Genomic DNA, 23575 nt, shown 5'->3' on the forward strand with positions numbered 1-23575 from the left:
ATGTGCAGCTGATCCATTAATGTGATTTTACCAGTCTCCTGTCCTAGCAATGGAGCACCTGAATCACATGTTTCTTCCAGTGAATGGGGCAGAACAGAGACACTTGCACCAATTCACCCCATGAAAGCTGTTGCCACCTGTAAATGTCTGAATTAGGTAAATTAGATTTATGAAATTTAAATTGAGTGACAAGCTATCTAAATACAGATTTGATTTGTTAAAGAGCAATTCTAGAACTTGAATTATTTCCAGAGATTCAAGTTATGTTCCTGTGTCTGTAGTTTTGTACATTTAGCTACACACAATGCCTAAAAAGATATAGTTTTGAATTAAGTTTTGCTACTGCCTTCTGGATTTTCCAAAACTAAAGTAATACAAAAGGGATATTAAGTTAGATGGTACCTATCCATATGTACAAGCATAGTTTAGAGAGATGCAATCCAAAAGCTTTCCAGGGATGTTGTGTGGATATAGAGCTCCACTCATATGTAGAGCACACCCTGGTACTGAAGATAATGGAGCATCACCAAAGCTGTCTGTCCTTACTGGAACCAATGATTCAGACCACTCTTGCAGTTAAATTTATTTCTACATAGGCAGATTAAGCCACAAGCATTACTCTTAAAGAAACTAAAATTCAAAATTATATGGTTTTAATATTTTCCCTTCTAGCACGTATAAACATACAAGATCCATGTTATAGTCCCAATCTAACAAAGAGTGGTAGTTGGGGCTTAAGCACACCTAGTTTTGTTAGATTACAGCTCCTTGGTTTTTAAAAAAAAATTCAATATAATTGGCAGTATACAAAAATTCCATATAGTTGTTTTCTAGCTTTACCGAATCCTAGTTTCTTTACTTTACAAACTTTATTGCTTATTGCCAAAGGTCACCACAATCCAAAAGTCCTAATAATTTCATGGTTCCAGTGTTTGTTTGGGCACTGAATTACCGTAATTCTATAAAACAATTCATGTTGTATTTATTTATTTTTTGTTGTGTTTTAAATATATTTGCACTGAACTTAACTGAACTTCCATGTATTTAATTACTAAAGGGCTCAATAACAGCACTAAAATAATCTTCCTTTTTATATTCTTTAAAATAGTCACTGAAAGCTTTGGATATATGAAGAATAGAAAGCCCAGGTCAAGCCTTGTTTCTTTGCTGAGAAATGGGGAAAACCCTGGTTTGCATATAAGGTAAATGATGCTATTATTCTCTGGCCACAGGAGTTATTTCACATACTGCTGCCCATTTCATGCCAGGTGGTGTTCAGGTTATAGAGAATGGACAATTTAAAGCTATGTCCTCACAGAACATAACAGTGCAAGCCTAACCATGTCTACTCAGAAGTCCTATTGAGTTCAGTGGGGCTTACTCCCAGGTAAGTGGGAGTAGGATTGGCACCTTAGTGCTTTATTGCATGTTACAGTGTACTATATGGGAAAAGAGGATGACTTGCATTCCTGCTTTTTGCTACATGTTTTCTTGTCTGAAAACGTGCTCGTTCTCTTTTCAGGTTGGGTAACATGTACAGGTGCATTGCTCTCTGTCTCATTTCAGATCATTCCAAATTATGAGAAGCAGTGCCAAGGGGGGGGGGGGGAGAGAGGGGTCCTGTGACGTGCAGAATTACTCTATTTTTCTACCATACTTTCTCCACCATACTGTTTCCCTTTCCCCCCAAAATTTACCTGGCAGTAGTGATGATAAAGGCTGCAGAATATAGTCTGCTGTAGTGTTCAGGGGTCTAATCAAATCTGCAGCAAGTAGCCTTTCTCGTTGCCTCCACCAGGTAAATTTAATGGCAAATGTAAGGAGATCTGGGGTGAGGCCAAACAAATTACAAGCTGAATACAAATACTGATGGCTTTTGTTCTGCTTATAAATAGATTGAAAATTCTCAACTGTGGTTCTCAAGACCAAGCTTTCGAGATTTCTAGTTAGCATGCCCTGGGCCTCTGATGGTGGCATGATGTGGTACAGTCACTTAGACTAGCGCACAGGGCAAGGAGCCAAAGGCTGTTTGGCAGTGACTGTAGGTAGTAGGTGAATTGAACTTGAACTGGATTTGGCATTTGGTATCTGAAAACGGATCAATTTAAGAACACCATTTGTATGGCTTTTTAAAGAGGACACTGTCATTTACTTTTGATGCAAAGAAATTCATTTCACAAAAACATTTTAGAAAGCATAAAGTTTAGATTAGGTATCAAAATAGCATTTAAAATTTCACAAGCAGTGCTGTTTACCCAAGAACTGGACCTGTCCTGACAAAAACTAGAAAATAAAATGTTTGGGTTCTCCGCCCCCCATTTTCACACTAGTTCCCTACACCAATTATAGGAAGTGGCAAATGGCAGTAAAGGAAGATAAATAATACAAACATATTTGAGAAGAGAAAAGAACATGTAATTAGCTAAATCAGAAATAAGTTCTACAACATAAATTAAAAGCTTGTTTTTTCAATTCTGTCGTAACGTCACAGATATTAAATTACTCATAGAAGTAGTGTGCTTGCGGAATATAAGTTACCCATAAAAACAAGGGCCATTTTTGCATCTACTAGAACATCTTTGATAATACATGAGGACGGCAGACAAGAGTAGTAACCAGCCACCACCTTCAGAACATAAAGCAAACTCCTGTTTTGAGTGACTATAGTTAAGTTTTTGTTCTCACTGTTTTTGTTCTCTTTCCCACATCCAATGAAAGGAATCTGTATTTAAGTTTAAAAGCTCTCCTGAAGCTCCCAATTTCCCTTCAAGAAAAAGTGTTTGCTTCTAACATCACCTGTATGCCATTTCCCATTAGGAAGCTGCTTCATATCAGAGCTGACTCTTTGCCTCTTGAGTGGCAGTGGTTGTGCATGGTCTCAGGCAAAGAACAGCCTTTCCTACAACCTAATACCAGAGATTGAAACTGGGACCTTCTGCATGCAAAGCATGTGCTCCACCACTGAGCTATGGCTCCTCTCTTGTGTCTGGTTCTTGCAGTGGCACCTTTATGAAATAGTCGGATAGGAAAGTGGGGGGGGGGGGAGTACATTTTTAGAAAGAGGGAGCAGATGAGCACAGCAGTATATGCTATCCATTAAATGAGTATTTATCCCAACTCCATCTACTGATGGGAGTCTTAACTTTTGCTTCATAAGGTTGTCCTAAAATACTTGTACTGTAATAAAGTACCCAAGAAGTTAGTGAGATTAAACAGAATATTATTTGGGAAGCAATTATATTGCAGCCTTATGTAGGATTGCTGCCTTAAAACATACAGACAAAATCTTTAAAGAGGGAGTGTGTTATTTTTTATACCTATGTTGAATATATATTATTTTAAAATGTTCATTCATTTGTATGAAATGCTGCACATTTTGTTTTAAAACTGTGTGATAGTATGTGGGACAGCAAGGGTTATCTGTGAAGAGGCCACCAGCTGGAAAGTATTAGTGCTACTATTAAAGTAGCTGCTATCTATTTGCACTGCACTGTGCCTGTTGGATGTCAGTCAACTAACTTAAACAAAAAGTTAAACAATTCAGTTGTATTGGTGTTATCTTTATTTTAATTTTGCAATCTAAATCCTTAGTTTGGTCATACGTTGTTTATCAGTTGCTTTATCTGAATGTAGGCTTCACAATGCGAGCAAAAGACTAATGGCCAAATTAGACATGCCAGTGTCATGTCTGCATATGTTATCATATACCGTATCTCTCCAATCACATAGAAAGCAGATGAAGAGGGACCAATATAAAGGGGCATGTAGCTAAGGAGCCCCACAACCCCTCTCAGGACAGGTCTGGTTTTAGTAACACAGATCTCCCAAATTAGTTCGTTTGGCCCTAACTATCATTTGCAATAGATTTGAAGAGAATGGTCCATTTTCCTACTTTTCCATTCTTTTTACATATGATCTGGAACAAGTATTGTACATTTTAGCACATTTCTTTTTTGCAATAGAAACACTGCAACAGAAATATAATCCTAGAATACTACATTTTAAAAAAAAATACTGGTCTCCAATATTTTAAAAAAGGGCCAAAGCTTGACTTTAGTTCACATTATTAGAATTATACTATGTTGAAAGCAAGGTGTTACCAGTGACAGAATTTGGTTTGCTATCTTTCTGCTAATTATTGCAAAAAGATCTATGTATAGCCATGCAATTGCACCATGGTAATAATTAGACATTGCAGCAAATTACAAATTATCCTTTAATTTGGGTGAAACAATGAAGCAACTAGTCTTACAATAGTGCTAGCAGCAATGGACACTGTCTGCAACTGAGTTATGCAATGTAAAAGAATGGTTATAGTTTTCAGCCTCTTATGTGGTTAGTGCATTGATGATTTCCACCTAAACCAGTATTGCAAAAGTGCTTTCCCAGAGGGCTCATAATTTACCAGCTACTAACAAAACAAGTATAGCACTTTGAATACTGTACAATTATCCTACTCTGTTCTTTAGTCAGGTGTATATCAGAATACTACTTCTAAGAAAGGGGGGGGCGGGTTCATAAGAAGTACGTGCTATTTATATCATCACTTTCTTTTCTAATGTTGAGTTATTTCCACCATCTCTAAGATACAGCATTATACAGTGTTTGACAGCAAACTGTGATCTTCATGAATAATTATAGCAGATGTGTATTTTGTTGAAACTTGACACGCTTTCCCCAATTCTATTTTATAAACTGACTGGTCTTCATTACGTAAGTTATAACTGAGTAAGAGCCTTTGTATTTAAAGGGGATCATTGATTACAATCTTGATTATGTAGAATCACTTCAATTGTAAAAGGCTTATGACCATGAAACCACACCTTTAAACAGTTACCCTGCCTACCACTCCTCCTCTGGCTGTTACAAAAGAAAGTGATCTGCAGAATGTGATCCTTTTGCTTTGCACAGAGGACCCTCCAGGGGTCTTCTGAACAAAATGAAAGGGCCAGAATCACAATTCTTCCCTCTCTTGCATCACTTATAACTATAAAGAAGGTGATGATCCTTTCCTTTGTGTTGTGCTATGCTCCTGGGAAGTACAGTAAAAAGATACCTGCTGTCCCCATTCTGTTGCCTTGAAACATGAGGCAGATAAGATTTAGGAGCACTTTCTACACCTTGTCTCTTACCAGAGAAGGAAGAGGAGCAGCAATGGCGGGCAGGTGCACAGGCTGGCAAACTGAACTGTGAGAACTTGTGCTTAGGTCCTCCACAAGCAGTAGCAGCACTTGTGGTATGATCATGACATAGACACAAACACTCTTCTAGCTGGCTTGGTACCCTCTGCCCTCCTTTCATATTCATATGAGGTGCTAATTGCTGCAGCCATTAAAGGGAGTCTTAAGTCAATGAGCTGGAAGTGTGTCAGAAGCAGCAGATCCCACCATTTCTGCCTAGAGATGCAGCCAGGTGGTCCAACAAATCAACTACTTGCTGCCTTATCCCGTGCTTTTTACTAGGGGAAGAAATGCCACTAAGGCCAATGGAGCTTATTCCAAGTAGGTGTGCATAATACTGTAGCATTGACTTGGCAGAAAACCTATTGAACTTAGTGGGACTTTCCCCCCACCCCATTGGGTTGTTAGTTATTCTGGCTGCGGGAAAGCAGTTCACAGTTTGTGCCCTCCTCAATCTAGACATTTTGTCTCCCACCACAAGGCTCTCTTTCCTTCTCTATAGCCAATAAAGAATGGTATTTTTTTGGTAGCAGCACCTCAAGTATTACACAAAAAAGGGGGTCAGAATTGAAATGGGGTACAGTGTGCTGAGAAGTCCAAAGAGACTTCCAGTACAGCTGGAGTAGACCATGTTCCACAAATTCTGAATTACCAGCCAGAGCATTGACTGTAGGCATCTAGTGACTCCATGCTGCATTATAGATACATAGATATTAACACCTTTGTGTACTTTTTACAGCAACTAATCCATTTCTATAGGATAAATGCATACATCTTGTTGTTTGCCCACATAAGTTCCAGGTAACTTCTAAGAATCGGCATTAGATTTTGCCTATTATACATTCATGTGTTAACATTCTTGTACTGTACTGGTCACATAACTCATGTGGAGAGTGCCCAATGCAACATTATATTACTTTCTTCTACAATCTGGTAATATCAGAAGAGCTAGGTCAAAAGCCAGTAAGGGACTTCAAGCACAGAAATAGAATGATATTTCAGGGTCACTTCAACAAAGTTGAGAGTTGAGAATGAACAGTCTGATGCTACTGCTGGAATTAGTAACCATGAGGCACATTGTTCAGTTTATAACCCACTATTGATCAGATCGTTCCCTGTTTCATGTAATATACAATGAAGAGTGGCGGTGTATGTGCACATGCACACTCTATGTCTTGTCTATCAGCAGCTAATGCTCTTGAAACCAATGTGGCCTTTGTCGGGGTCTTTCCAAGGATGAATGTTCCAATTTAATCTAGCAGACCAATATTATCAAATGAAGACAAAAGTGGTTAACTTTTTAATTATCTCAAACCTACTCTCTGCATTTGAGAACTTGCTCCCCACACCTGCACTATTCTTGATTATTAAGTGGGTTAGATAAGCAGCCTTTTTTTTAGAAGCATGGTGGCTCTGAAATTGTTTCAACTGGTTTCTTTGCTCCAAAATTCTTTTGCTTCATTGACGATTTTGTGACGTAGGTTTCTTTTCCCCTCACAAAACCGTGGAAGGTTTTTTTGTGTGTGCGCGTTGGTAGTATTTTCCCTCCCTCTTTAAATATGAAAATGAATGCAACAAAATTGTGTATTCATTTGGGAAAGAGGGGTTTTTTTTGTTAATAATTGTACATTGTCGTTTCATAATCAAAATGTTAGTGACCATAAATGTATTTTTCTTTTTCTTTTTCAGTGTTTTTAAATAAAATAGTACTAGTGACTAGAAGACAAGTTGCTATTTAGTTCTGCTTAGTTAAGTACATTACACTACAATACAGTATTTCTGAAAACTATAACATAAGTAAACAATATGTACATCTCTGTATCAATATATAACACATTCAAATATATCTATGTATACACCTCCACACACACCCATATATACACTACACATACAGTATATTCATTTGTACTTTTGATTCACATTTATTACTCACCATTCACCTGCTGCAGTTAACTTGAGTCATGTAATAATTAGCAACTAAACCTAGATTCATTTTTATATTATCAGTTTCTGTATTGTCTTCAAGGATTTTTTTAAAAAAATTCCTTAGCCAAACATTATAGGAGAGTTTAGGGTTTGTTTGGTTTGGGGGGTTTTTTAAAGCAACACAGTATTCTTATAAACCAAATTTTATTATTTCATGCCTCAGGTGGTCAGGGAAGCAGAACAAATAAAAACAATAACTTATTTCCGCAAATAATAGATTCACAATGCAATCCTATGCATGCTTATCAGAAACAAGTCCCATTGAATTCAGCAGGGCTTACTTTCAAGTTTGTATGCATATGGGCGCAGCATCAATTTGGGTTCCATATGCAAAATGTACAGCAAGCTTCCCTCTTCCACTACTGATGCAGTTGTAAAATATCAGGCCTTTTTTCCCCAGAGTAAAGAGGGGGAAGCTATTGACTACTCTTGGTTCACTAGAACTCTACTTAATGCCCACCTACCCTTTTCAGATTAGTTAAATTTTACCTGCTCGGACTGGAAGAGGTACAGTAATATTTATTGGTTAACATAACCATAGAACTGCAGAACTGTAGTGCTGGAAGGGGATGTAGGATGCAGGAATCTTGTACTACAGCATTTCTGCCCAATAGTCATCCAGCCTTATCTCCAGCATAGATTGTTTCTAATAAGAATTTAGATCCAACACTTTGCTTAGTAGCCTCAAACAGATAAAATTAAGGTTTTGTTCATTATTTTCTATATGTGTTGCTTCCCATCCCAGCAACATTACAGAAATATATTTCTAGCCTGGGGTTTGGACATTTCTTATTGTACCAAGTATATTTCATGAGTAAATAGCAAGAGTAAGTTCAAGAGCAATTGCAGGAAGTGTTTCAACTCTTTTCATTTTCCCCTTCTTGTACAGTCAGATCGACAGATTGGCTCAAACTTCATGCTCTGGTATGGTTTCATGTGTGTTCTGAGGTGTCTGAATTTGAAGCAAGGCATTTTAATTTTGGCTAGACCCATTTTAATGAATTTGACTCCATTGTCTGTGTGTTGTATTAAGTCAGGCTCAGAAATAGCCACTTCAGTGCTATTCTTCAATAAGAATCGCCCTACCCATATATACAGGTATCCAAACGGAGAAGTTTCACCAAAATGTTTATTTTTCTTTTAGACAACAAATAACTAGCATAGAGGTATGTATGTGGTCAGACAGGCTAGTAAAAACTTTCTGTAGGCTAGTATTTGTATGAATTTACATGCTGTATTCAAAATGTTATTTCTATATAGCTCTCAAAACAGAGTGCTGAATCAGATAATTGTCATATTTCAATGCAAACACCCAGGCCTTCAGTTGGCTTCTAAATTACTGTCACAGAGTGCTTTCTTAACTACCTTTGATAACTGTTTAAAGAACCACATTCCCTGTCCTTTCTTTAACATATTTGCATTCTCATCATTTAACCATTGCAGAGAGGGATTATTGGCTAATGCTTTCTCGTGGCATCATTACTGCCTTTAAAAATTCGTATTTTTTCTGTACAGCTTCTGTCCTTATTTTACATGTATAATAGATTGCTGCTTGCAATTCTTATGTAAAGATTTGTTTCACAAACCAAAAGGTACCAAATTTGTACATATTTCCCAATAGAAGTTGCATTTTCATATTACAGTGTGTTTGGGAGGCAATTGTGTAGAAGAAAGTGAAACTAACAAAATAACTGGTGAAAACTACTTTTACAAACATGTCTACCATAGTTAGTGGTTATTCTAAAGTTTTGCTTTTCACAGAAGTATTTTATTATTTCTGGTTTATTTTCTGATTTATATGTATGTACCCATAGAATCTAGGATAAGCTAGGAAACCATTTAAACCAACCCCCTTCTATTACTTTTTGCTCTAAATACAATGCGGGCTTTAGGGATTTATTTAGTTCCTGGTTTGACACTAATTTGTATACCACCAAGTCAGAGTTCAGACAATTCTTTCTTAGCACATCACTCATTCATTTCCTTCCCATTTTCTGACTGATCCATTCATTTTCATGGATGAAATGTATGTTTTAAGTTTGCATTCCTGTGAAATGGAGCCTTTAATTCAATAGTCATCTTTGTTCCTTTTCTCTTAAGAAAAGTTATATAGTATTTTGGATATTAACATATTCATTCAAAATAATATTGACAGCAGAGTTTTTGCATTCACACAACCTCTTCTTTCCACTCATTAACACTAAGAAGTCCTGAAAGGAAACAACATTTCTTCAATTCCCACCCCCAATAGGTGATTGAATATGGATCTCTTAGGCTGTGCATGTCCACCCATACTTTTGTGTGATGCAGTATGTGTCATTGAATCATCATAAAAATGGGATGGAGAGGTCACCGTGACAAAATGAATGCCTGTGTGGAATTCTGCATATTGTAGGGCACTCATGTGATTTCAAGACAGACCCCTTAATCATAAGAGCTGTATGAACCAACTTTAATTAAAGAGGGTGTGGTGGCGGGACATTGAAACCTTCACCAAAATGAGGCACTTCACCAAAGAATGAGAGCAATAACAGCTAGCACTGAAGGGAAGGGATTTCTATGCTTTGTTACCACTAAAAGGTAACAGTGGAAGATCTTCACTAGACATTTTTGTGTCTAAAGCCAACCTTTTTATTATTAATCAGGAAAAAAATAAAAATAAATTTCTTTCTTGTATTTTGCTGCAATAGGCTTGAGATTCATTTTTCTTCTTTTAAACAGAACACAGTAAATAGAGTGCCACTCAAATATCATGAAGTCACCATGGTCACAGATAGTTTAGTATATTGAAATCAAAAACCATTTGATAATTGCTGATTCAATAGGTTAATTAGGTTCTGAATGTTTAAACCTCTCTGCCTTTGAATATGGATCTTTACTGTGTGACCCCATGAAGCTGGAAAGTTCCCTGTAAAATAAAATAGATGTCAGTTTTACTCAAAAGGTAATATTGCTGACTTCTATTTTATAAAACAAATCATATAAAAGGAAGCAATGGTGATAATTCTATTAGGGATTTTAAATAATAACAATAATAAGCTTTAATAGTTTACTCTCATACTTGTTTACACAGGATTGCAAATTACAACTGTTTAATGGCGTAAAGAACCCTAGTAAGGTTTAGTGTGAAATGTGTAGTTCTTGATGCCATTAAAAACACACACAAAATTTGTTTTCAGGGGTAGAAGTTTAAACTAGAGAAGTGAAAGTGAGAGGAAGTGCATGATCCTTTCCCCACTCCAAGTCACACAACAGCAGGCTGTGTCCTCCTCTCGCTGTCAAGATTTCATATGTGACTACGCTCTCATATGTTTTGAAATCTGGAAAGGGCTGAGTATCTTTTTCCTCCTGTTTGTCTATTCATTTAAATCCCTCCTAAGCAACTTTGTTTGGAGTACTGCCTTTGAGTACAGCCTTTATTTTAAGTTTTATATTTTTTAGGGTAATTCCCAATCTGTGTGTACAAACATTGTTTAATTAAAAACCCACATTTATATCACATTTAATTAATTATGAATACAGTACAGTACAAGCAATTTTCCAAGACACAGTTTCCAATTGGCTGCAGGAAGCTCCTGCAGCCAATCGGAAGCCGTGGAAGCTGTGTTGGACATTCAGGTTCCAAAGAATGATCGCAAACCGGAACACTCACTTCCGGGTTTGCGGCATTTGGGAGCCAAAACGTTCGAGTTGCAAGGCATTCATCAACCAAGGTACGACTGTATAACAAGAAAAATATTCCTTCAGCTTCGGGGATTTTGACTAGGGTTCTTTCTACTCATTTATAGTGTTAAGATTAAGGCTAGAGAGCTTTATCAGTCATACATTCCTTTAAAAGCCACTTAAGAGAGAAAAAGGTCTGGAGGAAATTATACACCTTCATTTCTCAGCCAAATCCATCATTATTCCCACATTGATTTTAATTAGCATCCTAATTAAGAAAAAAACCTATCTATCCTAAATTCTGAAATAAATGTAAGACAATTTTATGTGCTTTAAGTATGTACTCAGGGATTTAAAAAAGTTTTAAAACAGGCAACATAAGATCCCTTTAAAAACCATCTATAAATAACTAAATTGACGGTTTGCAGAGTGAATTTATCTCAGAGCTCAAATCACTGCTTAATTATGCTAAGGAGATGATGCTTTTTCCTGTCTGATAAAATAAAACATAATAATGGCATATCCCATTACACAAGGCAAGTAAGAAAGGAGCATGTGATTCTCAATACAGCATTGTGCCTCTGTTATTATCAGTTTAGGTCCACAGAGTTCCACACAGGTAGGCTGCGAAAAACCTGCACTCCTGAACAATGGAAAACCTCTCAGAAGAATTCTGATTGGGAATGAAAAATCTGAAGGTCACCTCTGTACTAATAACGGAAACCCTTTAAGCATATACATCGGATTCTTTCCACTGTAAACTAATGGTCAGCAGATTGGAGCCCTAAAATTATTATTGCAAAGTCAATTGCTCAAAAGAACTCTTGAAATAATATTCTGACATTGAATCAAATAGGCTTATCCTGAATAGACTTCTTCCATATCTTAAGTAACTTAAGGTTCTTAGCACCAAGGATTTCTGATATATTAACCAAGGTGTGGATTTGACCCATGGGGCACATTCACACTTGCCCAATCTGCCACATGCCCGCAAAGGGTGTGACCAAAAGTTGCATACACACACAGAAGACAGACAGATGCACATCCATAAAGATCAGTTAAAAAGGGTAGTTACTGCCCTCCGGCCATTCAAATGATTAACCAGGGAGGGTGATTTGCAGTCTCTTTTAAGAATATTGATCATTTTTACCATTGCTGTCAAAATCAGTGGAGTCTTAAGGGACCAGGCACCACTTGCAACACAGGATGAGACCCCTGAACAAGCAAGACCTGCTTTACAGGTTTTCTGCTTCTTTTTTGCTGTAGCAGAATACAGTACAGGACACATTTTAAAATGCCCAAAATCCAGCTTTCATTCTTCCAGCTCAGATTTCTTTCTTCCTTATTTCTGTGCCAACAATTCTTTTAAATATGTTTTCTCCATTAAGGAGGAATAGATTGTGTTAAATTTCCCAGTTGTCTTGAGAGGGAAAAAATCAAGAGCAACTTCTGCTTGATTTCAGGATGGGGGGGGTGAATTTGAAATAGATATCCTGCAATAAGCCTTTATATAATTCATCAGAAGATTAGATAGGAATGGGGAGAATCATCTTTTCTTTTCAAGTTTTCATTTATTTCTTGATTGTTCACCAATACAGCTTGTTCTTCTTCTATAACTTTAAAATATCCCTTTCACATTTGAGCATATGAGTTTTAGCAACTTACTGCTGGAAGCTTTCAAATAACAGAAACACTCTTCAAACTATAGCTCTTTCGTGTGCTTTTAAAAATTATGTGCTGTTGATGATTAACAAAATGGAAAATCCCATAAGATTTCTAATTTCATTGAAGCAAAGAGGAAACAAGCACAAATTTAATTAGGACCTTCTTATCTACTAGTATATCTTAATTTAGGTTGCATTGTTGTTTTCCTTTTGGTTTTGTTGTTTTCCTATATAGTAAAATAATTTACACTCCTGGCACTATTATCCTAAAAAGGGGCCTTGGAATAAGGTGTGCATTTAGGCCAAACTTCATTATTTGTTATATGCATCGTTTGCACAACAGTAGGATCCAGGAAGGTGCCCAGAATGGATCAGGGCCATGGGGAATGTAGAAAGATGGTTCAACGCTGTCCTCCTGCCCTGCAATCCCAACAAAAATCCCCTCAGCTGTTCTTTGCCCCAGGGCAGAATTTTCTCTTTGCACCAATAGCAGCTTCCCTTCTAGAGCAAAGTGCTTTGGGGTTTTTTTGGGGGGGGGTCTGCAACACAGGAAGACCCACCTCCGTCCTGATCCACACCTAGGGCCCCTTCTATTCTTTAAAAAAACGCATGTGCAAACCATGCATTTAACTAATGTGTAGATTTTGCTGCAAGAGATCCATAAGCAAGGTTCATTTTTACTGGCTTGTTTTAGGACATCTACTAAGAGTTGCTATTTTAAGGGATTGTTTGCACTGTAGAAGTGGCACTGTTAAAATTGTATTTGGGGAAGAGAAAAGCTATATATCTTATCTGCAATCTTAAATGCCCATTGCAAAGGAGCCGTCTAACAAAACCACTACTGAACTTTGCTTTAGCCATTCAGCTCCCCCATCCTTGTGGCACTCCTTTATAGTGTCTTATTAGGCTTTGTATATTTTCCATCTTTGAAGTAAGCTTCTTTTAAAAAGACAACAGAAAGAAGATGGAATGAAGACCATGAATTGAGTAGAAATAAACAAAGATGTATGGTGATGTGGTTGGGAGACAGCAACTCCTGCTTTAGTTTTGAGTGCTTGTAATACTTGGAAGAAGTGAGCATTTTCCTTACTTTTGGATAAGGCTTTTTATTTTTGCACTAAGACTGCATTGTATTGCACTACTGAAATGTATTTATGGGATCAAGAAGGCCTATGCAGGGGTCATGTAAAGGAGAAAGAAAGAGCAGAAAAATAAGTAGGAGCAGCATCTGCAACTGATTCAGATAAAATTACTCCATCGCAATCTGTATTTATAGACACTTTTCTAAAAGCTTATCTAAAAGACCTTTCTCATAGGACTGAAGTGGAAATATGGCATAGAAATGTAAGAATTATCCTGCAGATAGTAGCTTCCAAGTGGTAATTGTTTCTAATTGGTTTCCATTTAAGAACACTTAAAATTGCTTTTGATATATAGTTAGCATTGTAGAAGTGGAAGAATCTAAAGGCTAGTTAGGCCAGTCTCTTGCCCAAAGGCAGAACTAGCCAACCATCAGTATCTCATAGATCCTCCTATGCAATGTAGACCACAGGGTGCCACAAGCAGAGAGAAGGTGCTTTCATGGCGGCTAGCTTCAGATGACTCAAAAAATCACTCTTTAGGGAAAGGGGGAAATGTCCCAGGGTCACTGGTCAGACTTACTTGGCTGAAAATTTCTTTTCTGCTTCAGGCAGAGTAGAAATAAGCACTTGGTAACCAAGTTGAATGTAACATCCTACCAAGTGAGAATTTTCATCATGCATCAATGTAGGGAAGTTGGAGTAGTAAAATTCTATTCACCAGACGTTGTTGGGTTGCTAGAAATGGCTGACTTATACTTATTATCATTTGCTAAATGGTCACCTATATTCACTTCAGGAAGGGGGAAATCTCAAGATCTTTCCCATCTCAATAACACTACTGGGGCATTAGACTTGTAGAAACTGAAGAACAGCCAGCCCTCAATTAAAAACAATAGCATATCTTATCATAAAAAGTTAACAAAGTAAGAGTATGATGCATCCCCATACAAGTACCTTTGCTAGGATCAATCATCCATTTCACACTTAGACCTGGTTATCTTTGCTCCTTTCTGGAAAAGCATTGCAGCCTAAATGTATCAAATGAGAAAATAACCAACGGAACAGAGTTGTGACATTAAATTATAAACATGCTTGAGACTGAATTATAGACATATTGACCAAGAAGCAGAGGAAGGAAATGGTCTGGATTTTTGTGCCATCTTGCAATACTTTTATTTTACCAGACAATCCTCAGAGGCATCCCTGAATCTCTTTTCGAGAAGCAGTGAGCTAGCCAGTGTTTAAATTATGTAATCCTTCAGGAAGGCCATGACCTGGCTATCAGGTTTAATCGGCTTGTTGGGCTGGAATCAACAATATATGACTTAGACTTGGTTATTGATGTTAATCATTCCTTTGGAAGAATTAAATTTCTCTCTCCTATTACTGCATTGTGACTCCATAAACTCTGAAATGGGAAGCACTGATTTTATGCAGTCCAGTGGGGAAGCAGTTGCAGCCTCTGGCAAAGTGTGCATTACAATCTATGTTAGGGAGAAGAATTGGATTTGCTTGTGTGTGTGTTTTGATATACAGTGGCCCTCTATAAATCTTACCTTTAAACCAGACTAATCTGTGCAGTATTTCAGCTCTAAGGAATTAGATCCAAGCCTGATGTGTTCCTTTTTGCAAACCTACATGTTAACTGTATATTTTCTTTTCCAGCTAGCTTATGTGGAGTTTCTTTCCACCCTGAACTGTGTGATGCAGTTTTGTTCTTGTTATCATGCATCGATTTGATATACGGGGACAAAAATGTCATTTCCCAAACATTTCAAAGTAACAAAAACTGCAGAATGAATACTGCAGGGGGAGCATAAAGCTGTCCAACTAGTCTTCTTTAAAAAATAATTTTCTACTGATAGGCTGTTTTAGAGTTTACTAAACGCCTTTAGTACTGTCTTAACAGCAATGAAGAAGTGTCTGAAGTCCATTTTTTAAAAGCTGATGCTAGTAAAACAGCATTGCTTTTCAGCCCAGACTATTCCCTTGTGCTGATTTTGTTCCGCCTTAAAGAAGGTCCATGGTTGGTAGGTAGCAGTGCTTCTGAATGCCAGTTGCTGGAAAACCACAGGAAGTGATGGTACTCTTACACTTGAATCCTGCTTGTGGGTTTCCTACAAGCAACTGTTCTGCCACTCTGAGAACAGGAAACTGGACCAGAAGAATCATTGGTCTAATCCAGCAGGCTCTTCTTATGTCAGGCTATCTTACCTGCTCACAGTGTTTAGTGCAGACTTCGCTTGAATAGATATCTTGCAATAGTCCTTATCTTCATGGCCCTCCAAGCTGTCCTTAAATCCCCAAGGATTTTGAATGTATCAAGGAATCTAAAATCTTTTTGATCTCCAGATATCTTCATTTTTATTTTCCATTGAAGCGGCACATTTTAAGTTGTCAGTGGGTGCCATTTGCTGTTTTAAAGAAGTGGCCATATTTGAATTTTGACTGAATTGTCACAAACCTAAAATTGTAGCAGAAGCCAGGCTCAGTGTACCAGGAGTTTATAGATATATATGGTCCAAGGTGATATTGCCCTTGAATATGTTTATTCAAATTACTCTATTTGTTCTAGTTTCACAGAGGTAGGGTAGTATAAATCTACTGGTAAAATATTTCCTATTTTTGTTATTTGTGTTAATATGTAATTCTACTGTAGACCAAAAAAGAACTTTATTTTAATTTAAAAAGCTAAAAGGCCAGTGAGTAAAAAGTGAAAATCTGAAACAATAAATGAGCAGAAAGCAGGGGATCAGTGGTTAACTATGCTGAAATAGAAATAAATAGCCTTACCCATTTCTTAACCAATGCTTACAAATCATCCAGTTTTAGATAGCTTTCTTAGCTCATTCTTGCTAAGTTTGTATGGTGGTTTTTGTTTTTTGGCTTGGCATTTGCACATTGTATTGTTTAAAATACCTGATTTTATAGCATTGTATCTTTATAAATCTGGGGTTTTCTTTTTGAAGGATGAGTGACAAGGTCTTTGGAGGCGGGGGGAAGATGCACTGGAAAATATTTAATTTTTAGAGAGGAAAATGCACAGTTTCGCAAGGAAGAGGCTAAACCACCTCCCTTTATTCACTCACAAGCATCTAAAGCACTACAGCTAGAAATAGAAACCCACAGTTTGGACATGTTTGTTGTCCTTGTTTGTCCAATCTACTTGGTGCACTTGTTCCCGGAGGTTTGCAGTGTCAGTCCCAGCATGTGCTCCAATAAGAACCAGAAAGGGTGTTTTTTTTTTTAATAAAACTAAACAGCATCAGAAACAGCATTAAAAAATGATGAGTTACATGAGCTGGTACAAAACAGATTATATGTCTTTGCAGTCACACTTTTTAATATTATCAGTTTTACTGCAGCCATTGTAATAACGGTAGGATACAGTGCAGTATTACAATAATATCCACAAAATGTTTCTTGGTCCAGGTAAAACCTGTTGAACAAACAAATTCCATAGATTTTGTTTTCTAAAAATCAAATACCAATTGTCCCACTACCAACTGGTATTAGTTGACTTTAATTTGAGATTCTGTCCTTAATGGAAAATGGACTTCCTCATATTTGACTACTGTGATCCAGAAAAGATCCCTTGCTTCTTGCACTTTGAGGGTATATGGAAACACCCTCACCATTGTTTAAAATATGGCTACAAAGTTTTTAGTAAGTGAAATATTTAAAATCAGCCTGTTTTCCCTGTATACTATTAACCCTGAATATCCTTTTTCTTGCTTTCTCTCTCAGTCAAGTACAGTGGAGTTGTTAAGACTTGTTGAAATAATATATAAATACCTATTTTGAAAGACAAGACAGTTTTCCACTCATGTCACTGTATCTGGGTCCTATTAATGGTTTCACAGCCCATTGGCTCACAAATATCTTTTGTTTAATCATCAGATTTATTAATTTTTATTTGTTCTTGTAAGAATATGTGGAACAGAATGGGGACATTGGCTGTTCTTTAACTTCACAATCTTAATAGTTGGTTTATATCTTCCATGTTTTATGCAAAAATTAAATCAATAAATATTTGTGCCCTAGGTTGAAGGTTACATGTTTAGGAAAGCACCAAAATGGTTGGAATTTTTTCTACATTTTTGTGAAGACTCTTTTTGGAAAGGAAGGGTACATATTTTTGTTGTGTAATATTTTCTATTTTTGAACGCATTTTCTTGGTACAAGACTGTTTTGTGGATTTTTTTGGTGAAAACATTATTTAAAAAAAGAAAAGAAAAAATAATTGAAAAGTTTGCCCTTAAGGATATGCTGCAGTCTTGAGTTTAAAACAAATGTGTTAAAGTTGGGGGGTTGTATTGTTGTTTTCTTTTGTAATTGTTACAAGAAGTTTGTATCCACTGCTGTTTATTTTGTTTCAGATGAGTAAGTAAAGGGATTGTTCTTGTTTTATTTTTTTTAAGGTTATTTATGAAATGTCTAAAACACTGGACTGTGACTTTGTGTACTACCCCTGTGTTCTCATCGAGCTGTTGGCAATCTCATTTCCCCTCCTTCCACCTTAAGGCAGACTAAGGTGAACGTAACAACAGATGTAAGGGAAACAAAGGAACCTTCAATTCAAAGTCTGAGGGGAGAAAACCAAAGGTCAAAAGAGTTTCCTACATCTGCTGTACATAATCACCCCAGATGTCTTTCATCTCCTTCCTAGTTTAAAGTTTGAAATGAGAAGGTGCTTTCCATGACGGATTCACACCACTGCATGTCCAAAGCTCCTCTCAGGAGGGCCATGATTTCTGGTAAAGTCCACTAAGACATTATTGCCAGACATGCCATCCAAATTCCCAGGCATTATGTTGTCCAACAACATAATAAAAGGAGGCACCATGCAGATTTTCATTGGCAATCTGTGACTGATGGGAGCAGTAGCAATGACTGCTTTGAAATGCTTATTTTCTGATTACAGAAAGTATAGATGCTAAACCCAAGGGTGGTCAATAATTTCTACATGCATTGTCAATTGCTGAAGAAAGAAGCGAGAATGCTTAAACTAGGAAGACTAAAGCTGTGATCGAAATGCTTTTTGGGTAGGAAGGAAGGGAACAGGGAGATGCCAACAGTCATAACACCATAAACACCATAAACTGGAGATATGTAACTGGGCTATGTTCAAGGCCAAGCAACATCTTTTCCATTCTTGACATAGAACACTGCCAAATCCTGAGCATGTCAAGCAAATAGAAAGCTAAAGAGTGGTCTTCATTTTCGCCTTCACTTCCCTTTCTTCTCCCCTCTTTGACTCTTTCAGTCTCCTGCCATTGTTCCACTCGCTCCAGAACTCTTCTGTGAGCATCTTGCTCCAATGAACACTTTCCCACCTTCCAGCAAAGCATTCCTTGTTTTCCAAACCTGAGTTCAGCCAAGACTGAGTAAATCATGTGCCTTCTTTTCCTGCTTTATAATAGAACTAGCCTCCTGACCGTCTTTTAAGTTACACGTAAAAAAAAAAAAGACATAGGAGGCTGTCAAAAAAAAAGTGTCCAGTAAAATGATTTATGGAATCTGTGGCAATTAACTCCCTGTTTGTATCCATGTCTAGGTCTTCCCAGAGAAACATTTCCCGTAATCCCTGTGCACACAACTTATCCAAAACTAACACTAAAGGGCTTGAGGCATTTTTGCCCCCATTTCCACTGTAGCCCAGTGAAAATTCCTACTATGAGTTCACACTTTTTGCCCAGATTGTGGCCTTATTAAGACTTGTAACACTAAAAGTGGCAGTTCTGCTGTTGCCCATATTTTGTGGTGTTTTCATTAAAATATTTTTTACCCACAACTTATTCTGGGGTTTAGCCTAGAGATCAATTATATTTAGACTTTATAATTTTGTGCTTCCCGTATTATAATCCAATCCAGTTCAGTCCAGAGCCTTGCTGCCTCTTTGCTTTCCTCACATACTCTTCTGCTGCACTCTATGCTTTCCTGGTCATCTCATGTGTTTGTGAATGGGTAAGGAAAGCCAAAGGAAGACCCTGGTGATCAGGGTCTGAGAGAAGACAATTAAGATCTCATATCACTATGGACCTTAGAGGTGGAAGGGTTTATTAGCTGCCTAAGTAATTAAGAGCTGAATGCTGCAAATTCAACATATGATCCCCATATCAGAAATGGGGGTGGTGATAATTTAATTGTGGCTTAATGGACAATCTGATATCACACAGCTTCTCCTATGCAATAACTCAGAAACTCACAAGGAGTTCCAGTAGTAAGAAAAGTTACTTTAATCTCATATTATTTTAATAATTAAAAGTATCCCTGTATTCCTTGTTTGACTGTATGGGTGCATGTGTGTAGAGACAAAGGGTGCTGATCTAGAGCTCTTTGGTGCTGATAAGACAAAAGATTAAATTCCTTTTCCAGAACCTGTTTTTGACACATGTGAAATAGAAGAATTAACTATATAACATGCAATATCTCAGCGTTGAGAAAAAGAGGATGCTGAGATTTCTACAGTGCCTTATTCCTAATAGATGTTGGCACATAAGCACCCAGGTCCTCTTTTAAATCTAACTAAGTCAGATTCCAAGTTGTCACATCGGCACAGATGAAAGGGGAGAAGTGACTGAAGCTCTGAACAAACTATTCTAGCCGGATGGGCAGGTTGTTGTTGTTGCTGTTGTTGTTAGTCCAAATTCATTCTATCAAAAAAGTCAAAATGCCAAAATTCAAAACAAATCCCTTCCACCTTTTTGTGTCACTCATGGTGTTGCTATATTGGAAAAGACATTAATTGTCTGAGAACATCTGCCTATTTGATCTTACTATTACCCATTCACTATTGGCGTTTCTAAATCTACACAAGTCAGACATTTTTCGCTTCTGAAGTGTTTTCCAAAGGGCACATAAATGCCCAATTTATTTCATGTTAAATGCACTTTAAAAAAAAAAAAGTTGGAGACTGTTTCAAATGCACAGGGGAAAGATAGTGCACTAATGTCTGAACCCAGTTCACTTTATCTCCAGTTATAATATACTCTCATGTGTGATGGGGTTACAGATATGTATTCACACATACACACAAAGCTGGAAGTGTGAGAGGAGATTAGCCTCCCTTTTCACAGCTACAAAACCAGATTTTTCACAAACACAGAAGCAGCAGATGAATAATAGTTGGACTCTTGAAACAGATCACAAATACAAACAGCTACTTGCAAGTAACTTGGTCCTTTCTGTATGTACAATAACTACAGTAGGAACGGATTGTAACCGGAAGAAAAAGGAACGGTGCTAAATGAAAGCAACTGAATGATTGGGCAAAAACTATTACAATCTAAACGACACAGTTCAGGTTCTGCACTTTTTGATTAGTTTTTTTGTTCACTGACCCACCCAACAAAAAAGTAACAAAACCTGTAACAAAAAAGCCCCTGTTTATGGAAGATGTCAGAAATCTCTTAACTTTTGGCCTTGCTCTCAATCACTATGTGCAAAAATCTGTACATTTCTGAACTAAATGTAGTTGTTTGTTTTTTTAAAAAAAAAAACCTTTTTGAAGCACCTTAATGTGGCTTCCCATTCCAAGAGTGGTAGCCACCCTTTTTCCTTTGAGCACCTTATTGATGTGTTATGCTATCTGCTGTCTTTCTGTTACCTGTTAGCTGAATGGCTGGCTGTTAACATATACAAATGTGTGCAGGAGCAAGGTATGACTTGCGTGTGTCCACAGCATTCCACACATACAAGCCATCATACAAGACAATACACTTGCACACATGCAAACACACAACAGTGATATTTCTATTAAGTGAACTTCTACCCATGTTTTCCCATTCCTTGGTCCAGCATTTTGAAGGGTTGACTATATAATGTATGATTCCAGTGCTGATTTCAAAACTTGCCCTATCTTTCTGCTTTTTTAGTATGCTTTTTTAAAGCATTAGAATTTCTCTATGTTTGAGGACTGGATAATTTCATACATTGGGCAAAGAAATGTCCCCAAAATCATTAGTAACTGAGTGAATGGGAAAAACTACGTTGAAGACTAATCCTGCAGCCTTTACATAAATTAAAACAATGATTTCCAAATGTAAAGGCTTCAAAACAAGATCCCTTTTGAGCAAAGATACTTCTCCTGGAGATACTAGTTTCTGCCTAACCCAAAGTGTGTTGTAGTGGCTGTAAGTGTACTTATACATAAACACAAAAACACACCTTTATACAGTGCAACATGGTTTAAGAAAATGAGACGAGCAGGTCAAAAGTTTTGAGGGAATACTGAGTTCCTTTTTTTTCTCTCATTTTACTCTGTAAATGGTATGTCAGTTATAAAGCAAGTAAACTGAGAATTGTTTTTAAAAACCTTGCATACGCCTTTTCTATCAAGTGCTTTAAAATATAGAATAACTACACACATCCTGCCAGTTTTTTCTTACAGTGAGAGTATCCTTACCTGCCATTTAATATTAGCCTCGTATTTTTCTCACGTATATTTACCTGTGACTTGTATTTGTTATTTAAAACAGAAAAAAGGAAAAAAATAAAATTAACTGTAGCGCTTCATTATACTATATTATTATTATTGTGACATTTTGGAATACTGTGAAGTTTTATCTCTTGCATATACTTTATACGGAAGTATTACGCCTTAAAGATACGGAAATAAATTTTACAAGGTTTCTGTTTTGTGTGGAAGAGTAATCGATGTTGCTAAGAATGATGTTTGTTATTTTGGGTTTTTCTTTTTTCTTTTTTTTAATGTTACCAGCACTTTTTTTGTAAGTTTCACTTTCTGAGGTATTGTACAAGTTCACACTGTTTGTGAAGTTTGAATATGAAGGAATAATTAAAAAGAAAGAAAGAAATTGCTGTCTCTGTTGTTTTACTTTTGTACTGGCTCACATGAAAACTTTCCTGTGGATATATTATGTATGGAACACTGTAGAAGACCACAACCTTCAGTATGATCTCAGCCTTCCCTTACATCAGAGGACAGTGTTTGGAGCCGCTTCTGGTCTTTGATATTGGACCTAGAAGCCCCAATTCATACCCCAGTATTTAGAATACTGTACCCTAGCTGAGAACTACTTGGAGAAGCAACAAGACACAGTCAGTGCCAGATTTGCATATAAGCTAAACAAGCTATAGCTTAGGGCCTCACTCTCTTGGAGGGGCCCCAAAAATTTAAAGGGAAAAAACCTGGATGTTCATTTCCAAAATATAAGATAAAAAAAAATAAAATAAAACCTTAATCTTAATTGTATTTCAGTTCAACAATTACTTTGATAAAATACATATTTTGTTATGTGCAAATGGCTTTAGATACCTATTAGGTTCATAAATTACCATATAAATTACCATATAGCATATATTCAATATATGACAGTTTGTTGTTGGCAAAGGACATCTGGACATATAAAGGGCCCCATTACTTTCAGTAACTTAGGGCCGCATCAAACCTAAATCCAGCCCTGGACACAGTGCATTTTCACATACATTTTGTTGTAACTCACAATTTATGTGGATTTAACTTGCACGTATTCAGCTTTATTCGCTTGGGAATTAAAAAATAAATAAATAGAAAGGGGTCTGGCGTCCAAGAAAATAGACTTCTTTACGATACATGGTTTTGGCTTTAAGTGCTATCCCCAGAATGTAACCCCAGCATAAGCTAAAGCCTGTACTGTATTGCTATCTCCTTCAGGACTACTGCTTAAGGGAGATCTCATGAGAAGCTAATTGGTTTTTCAGCCTGGCCTTCTAAACTGATAGTTTCATACCACCTGAGCACATTAGGACACATTACTATGAAGCCTTTTGGTGGGTGGTATGACTCTGTATATAGAAGGGTGGGGAGAGCAGCATAAGAAACTGACAAACTCCAATGCAAAAGTGAACCTGATATAGCAGCAGGGGTAGCTAACACGGTGCCCTCTGGATGTTTGCCAATGCTGGCTGTTAATAACAGTGTCTCCAGTTCCAGTTATGAGTCATGGTGACAGGCACCTCTCTGGATGTGTTGCTGTAAGTGCTGCTGCTTCAGGAC

The 23575-nt window shown here is 37.1% G+C and overlaps 1 protein-coding gene and 2 long non-coding RNA genes across 21 annotated transcripts in view; 1 reads left to right on the forward strand and 2 right to left on the reverse strand.

Moving 5' to 3' along the window:
- ZBTB20 (zinc finger and BTB domain containing 20) overlaps positions 1-22394 on the forward strand; it is a 622933-nt gene extending 600539 nt beyond the window's left edge. For 17 of the 18 annotated variants that reach the window (XM_081004319.1, XM_081004316.1, XM_081004304.1 and 14 more), the window contains one exon: positions 1109-22394. The gene's annotated coding sequence lies outside the window, so the exon portion shown is untranslated. The remainder of the gene's footprint in view (positions 1-1108) is intronic. The other variant, XM_081004311.1, reaches the window with a different exon arrangement.
- Positions 1-23575, reverse strand: part of LOC308476610 — a 144510-nt gene that overhangs the window by 75877 nt on the left and 45058 nt on the right. The gene's annotated exons all lie outside the window — the stretch shown is intronic.
- Positions 1-23575, reverse strand: part of LOC308476612 — a 61912-nt gene that overhangs the window by 18840 nt on the left and 19497 nt on the right. The gene's annotated exons all lie outside the window — the stretch shown is intronic.

This window comes from Podarcis pityusensis, assembly GCF_964106645.2.
Source record: "Podarcis pityusensis genome assembly, chromosome: 4".
NCBI classification, from domain to species: Eukaryota; Metazoa; Chordata; class Lepidosauria; order Squamata; family Lacertidae; genus Podarcis; species Podarcis pityusensis.